The sequence below is a fragment of the Callithrix jacchus genome, chromosome 19, assembly GCF_049354715.1.
Source record: "Callithrix jacchus isolate 240 chromosome 19, calJac240_pri, whole genome shotgun sequence".
NCBI lineage: Eukaryota > Metazoa > Chordata > Mammalia > Primates > Cebidae > Callithrix > Callithrix jacchus.
The window spans coordinates 7,544,657-7,550,793 of record NC_133520.1 but is presented as its reverse complement, the minus strand read 5'-3'; positions in this window follow the sequence as shown (position 1 = coordinate 7,550,793).

Here is a 6,137-nt window from a genome sequence, read left to right as displayed (position 1 = left end):
CCTGACATGAGATACAAGGTCTAGGTGGGTTTGGATCAGGGGAAGTAAGTGGGAGGAGATAGATCTGGGACCCTGAAGAGCAGGTAGTAGGACAGACTGAAGACTTGGAAGAAGTCAGGTCATAGCATTCCTGATGAACACTGTCCAGCTGCTCTGTACTGTCCTAGAACAAACGACATCTGTCCTGGCTTATCACGTGCTATGGGACTTGTACCCTTTCTGAATTCCCTTGCCCACTCACCTCCTTTTGGTCAAAGCTCATTGTCTTCTCAGGGGCTTTCTACAGCCTTTCTCGTGAATTACAATCCTGCCTCCTGAATCCTACACAGCTGCCTCCTTCCAGCGAGTCTCATCTCAGCTTCACAGTTAGCTCCTTCCCTGCTTCTCCGATCCTAATGTGAAATAGTCACCCATCTCTCACACCTTGTTTTACTTCTCCACACAGCAGTTATCGCCATTCCATATTTCTCTTCTTTATTAAGAAGATCAAGATTTGAAGATTGTTTTCTGCCTCTGACCACCAGAATGTGGAATAGGGTCCCATTGTATCCCCATTGCCTAACAGGGCCTGGCAAACAGTGTGTGCCCCCCAAATTATTTTTTTGATAAATGAAAGAAAGGTGTAGTGGAACAGGTAAAGGCTTTGGGTTCATTCATCCATTTATTCACTCGTAAATCCATCCAAGTGTTTGACTCTATCTCAGCTCCAGGATAGCTTTGATACCCTGGGTAGGTTATCTAGCCAACATAAACCTCGGTTTTCTCCTGTGTTAAAGGAGCATAAGTCCTACTTCGCATAGTTGCTAGTTGCCATAAGAACAGAATGGGATGGCAATCTAAGTTCTGGATGAGAAGCATTACTGGAACATGTGACACATAATGCGTTGTCTTATTACTGTACATCCAACTCCTATTAATAGGGGAATGAACTAATGTTCATTTTAAAATTTCTTTTGGCCAATACCAATTAATATAAAGTGGTTCATTTGCTCATTCCTGTCTGGTTGCTGTATTCAGTTCAGAGAGAGAACACAAAATTTCCCATGGGAAAAGGAAGCATGACAGACAGGAATAGTGATCTGGTGTTGGGGGAAATGAAGGCCTGGGAGTGTGGGGAGATTCTGCCTTGTAGCATGTCAGTGAAGAGGTGCCAGGGTGCATTCAAGTGTTTTAGAGGAGAGAATTGTTGAAGTCTCAATTTTGCCAGCTTGGTGATATGGTTTGGATATTTGTTCCTTCCAAATATCATGTCGAAATTTGATACTGAATGTTGGGAGTGGGACCTGGTGGGAGGTGTTTGGATTGTGGGGGCAGATGTCTCATGACGGACTTGCTGCCATTCTTGAGGAAGTGAGTGAGTTCTCACTCTTAGTTCTCACCAGAACTGGTTGTTGAAAAGAGCGTGGCACCTCCTCCTCTCTGTCTTGCTTCCTGCTTCTTGCCACATGACGCCTGCTCCCCTTTGCCTTCCACCATGAGTGGAAGTTTCCTGAGGCCCTCACTGTGCTTTTTGTACAGCCTGCAGAATCATGATACCAAATAAAGCTCTTTAAATAAAAGAGCTTTATTTGGTATCATGATTCTTGGGTATCCCTTTACAGCAGTACAAAGAGACTGAGACACCTGGGGAATGTACCCTTGGCACTTTAGGCTGTGGTGGCAACATTATGTTGCCAGAAAGCTCCTGGCCTCGTTGCTGGGAGATGGAGTAGAATGCTTGTACAAAGCACTCTTGTGCTGGACTGTCTGGGTTTCAGTCAGGCTCTGCCATTAATACTTGTTAGCTGTGTGAATTTGGACAACATATTAACATCTTTGTGCCTCATTTTTCTTACTTATAAAATAAAAAAGTCTTGGCCTTCATAGGGTCATAGGGTTATTATGAAGATGACACATGTGTCAGATGGAAGGGACATAGGACAGTGTCCAGAGCACATGAAATGTTATACTAGTTGGAATGTATATTAGCTATTGCACTAGCAGTGTTCTTTTATCCTTGGTTTCTTGGTCTATAAAATAATGCCAATAATATATGTTATATAGGATTCTTGTAGAGCGTAGATAACAACTGTAATATTGGGTAAAAAGTGACCGATCCACAGTAGGCACTATCGTGTCCATACGTGTTAGTATTCATTCTGGTTTTACTTTCCCTTCTCTCTTCCTGTTATTTTACGAATCAGTGTAAGAAGTGTTAAAAGGTAGGTAGTGCTTAGGGATGGAAACTACAGTCCTGTCTCACATTCAAAACTAAATAAGCTGATTCCTTACTATTTCTAGAGAGAGACTCTTCAAAGAAACCTCCATTTGTCTTAGCTTAGCTAAGGAAGTCAATCTCTTCCCTCCATGATAACTAGCCCATGAACCTACCTGAAGAGTCAAACAACCTGGACTCCAGTCTAGAGTTTTCCACCAAGATATTCCAACCTTTCTGTGGCTCTATATTTGCATTTTCTAAGTGGGGGTGATAATGCAGGTGCTAGATACCTCTTGGGGTTGTCAGTAAAGTCAGCTATGCCTGTCTTGGACTCAGTTAAGGGCCTCTAAAATCAGATGGTGATACAAGACTATGCAGTAAGTTGAGACTATGTAGCCAACATCCCAGTAAGAGTAATATGTTCACTGTTTCCCTTCTGCTAGGAATACCATGAATTTTCTCTTGTGACTGCTTCCCAATGTGTACATGCACACACACTTTCCCAGATTATTGTCATGACCACTAATCATTGCAAATGGTGAACAAGACTATATTTGGTGGAAGAAGACATGTGCTTATTGCAGACTCCCTCTACCTAATCGTGTCCAGTTACTCACCCACCCACTGTGGGTGGAGCAGGGGCAGAGGCCTCCCTTCCTGTGTAAGAAGTGTAAAGCTGTGGCCGAATAAGCCAGGTAGCCTTCCCCGGTGCATAAATACTGTTTCAACAGCTTGAAATAAGGCACTCTTATTCCCGGATGCATGGAAAAGCTTTGCTTTTCCTTATTTTGTTTTGTTGAACTTTGAAGGAAGGGAAGACTAACACATTTTGGTCTGCTCTTTATGTTCTCTCTGGAAGCTTCAGAAACAATTGAAATTTTCTTGGCAACTTCACAGGACAAAACCGGTCACCGTTTGTATAGTGGATTCCATCATGAACGAGGTCTGAAAAGTAATCTCGAGGAGGCTATTTTATTTTTGCTGAAGTTAGTTAAAAGGGAAGAAAGATGACAGATTTGAGGAACATGAAAAAAAAATGTTGAGTAGGGGCATCTATCCTGTGCCATTAAGCTAGAAGGAAGAGCATCTTGGCTTGGATGTACACCATCTACGCTCCATGAAATAGGGAACCCTCCAAACCCCTAAACCCAGGAATGGTCCATTCTTAAAGGACTATGACCGGGGGTATGTGTGTAGGCATGCCTGGACCCTCTCTGCTCTCTCTCTCTTCCTTTTACACACTGCGTATGTGTTTGTTGGCCTGAGATCAGTTCTCCCACTTAACCTTTCCTTGCCCCACAGCCATGGTAGTTTTTACATGGGAACACGCACCCTCTGCTTCTCTGCAGAATCTTGTATCCTCTCAGGGAAAGTCGTGTGGTAGGCTAGCGGCGAAGTGAGAGGGAGCTGTGCACGCACAGGGCCCAGCTGAAAATGACTTTAGCACAGAGTTTATTTAATACATCCTCCAAATTGTATTTTGAAGCCTCTGTTAACAAGAAAGCACTCTCTTTTTGAGCAGCAGGAGTGTTTTATAAATGGAATTTGCAGACCGGCAGTGCTCCCATTAATTTTCCCTGTCTACAATTACTATCATTACATTCTTAAAGCACTTTTAAAATAAACTACACCATGATGTAATGTGCACACTGAGCTCCTCTGAGCGGGACAACAGGGCAGCAGCATCTGGACTCTGGGTTTCTATCTTCTAGGGAACATCTTGATGGCTATAATTACTGTCATGTTATGGGAACTTAAAAAAAAAAGGCGCCAGAGTTCCAAATAAAACATAAAATGGCTTTGATATAATAAATGTTACTATCGTTGTTTAAAAATGTTGTGACCCGTCTGCTACAGTTTCTGAGAAAGATATTTTCCAGCACTCGATATTTTCTCCTCTCTCTCTTTCATATTCTATTAATGCAGATAAGGATGAAGAAAATCCTTAGGACAGACTTGTTTTAAATCAATGTAATACAATGCCAGCATTGTCTCTCTTCAAGTTGAACTTTCAAATTAAATTTGGCATGAGCTTTACCAGAACTCCAAACAGCTTTGCTCTCAAGACACTGTATCTACCCTATTAGGGAGAATTAATAATTCAAATGTTATGACTGTGGTTAATTGCACTCATTAGGAGAAGGCAAGGACTGAAACATTTTTCTCTAGGACATACCCACATCCATTGCACCCCTGGCCAAGGCATTCAGAACAGTTTGGGCCTTTCCAAAGGAATTGTAGTGACACAAAGCGCATACATAGTGTAAATGTTGTCATCCTATGGGATCCAGTTTTGGAAGGGCCTGTAATGAATTTGGACCCAGGTATTGGACCGATTTCTGTATAAAGTTATGAAGAATCACTTACATATGGAAAAAGTCATGCATTGTGGGTACTGACCCTGATCATATTTGCTTACTTTCCTAAGAAAATTTTATTATATGGAATTCATTCAACCTTGTGAAATCTAAGTTATTGTTTTATAATGGGTATTGGCAACTTAAGAAAGACAGTGCACCTTATTTTGACAATTGCAGATGTGCAGAACCCAAATGGAGTAATCTTTTCTGTTGATCTTTTTTTCTGCTAGTTTGCTGATAATATATTTCATTTTGAAATATGGATGGACCTTTTGATAGAAGAGTTGAAATTTAACCAGGGAAAAATGTATTTGACCTGATCTAGATTTCATAATATTCAGTGAGTTTGTAGAATTACTTTTTTTTTTTTACATGTGTCACATCAATTGACTGTCTCTCCAAGCTCTCCTGGGTAGTGACTTCTTTTTATTTCATTGGGTATCATGGTTTCCTTTCTCTGTATGTCCTCTCTATGGCTGATGAGCAGTAAGTTAGGCCACAGAGTTTAGGGGAACAATGATTCAGTCTCCAGGTAAGTTTCTTCAGTCTCACTCTACACAGTCAGCACTGGCCAGCTCCCTTGACAAAGTGGATGAGATCATCTCAAGCCAAACCACGGGGTGGGGGACTGTGGTTGACCCTGGTAAGTCATCCCACTTCTGCAAAAACTAGTCCAAGCAGAGGCTGTACTGATAACAAATATGCTGTACCTTCTTTGGGTATAGACCAGACTGCATTTTTAATGTCTGTGTTTCTAAGCCTGCTGTCCAGAAGATCTTCTATTCATGAGACACTTTCCAATATCTGTTCTTTCTCAGAAGTTGGATTTAGTTATTGCACTCCACAATAATGTTAGGCTGGAGAAAAATTGTAGATTTGTTTGCAAGGGATGTGGTGTCAATCAATTGAGGGCAATTTGTGTGCAACCCTAAAGTTCAAGTCAGGTTTGAATCTGGATTTGGTGATACATCTTTGAAAATGCTCAGTTTTTACTTCGTCTGATAAGTATGCTTCTGTCCTTTGAAAAGTAGCTCCATCCTTGCACGATTTATTCCACCCTTTTATTGTTTTCAGTGAGGCTTCTAAGGACTGGATACTCAATAAGGACTCATTGATGGTTGTAATGTTCCAAAGAATATTTGCATAAATGATCTTTAGAGAAAACAATGAATATTGTTTTCCATTAGAAACAATATTATGCTATCTTAGCATTATGTGGTACTTCATAAAAAAATTCACTTACGCTGAGTATCCAGTCTAGTTTCTGTTTGTTGAAGCGTTTATGGTTCCTACTCAAGAAGAGAGGAATAACAAGGAAGGAAATAACTCTGAATACAGAACATTTTATTACACAAATAAAAAAATGAGAGCATATCTGTTAGCTCTTGCCAACTTTTGAAATATGGATTCTATTTGTCTTTATTACAGTGTATTCCCATAGTGACTTTCCCCTATTTATTAATTTTTGAATGTTACTATTAAACAGAGGTATGTGCCTACTGGAAATAGTCAAAGCTATTTCAAGAAACTTCACAAATAAGAAAAATATACCAATACATCTTTTAACCATTCTCTTGATA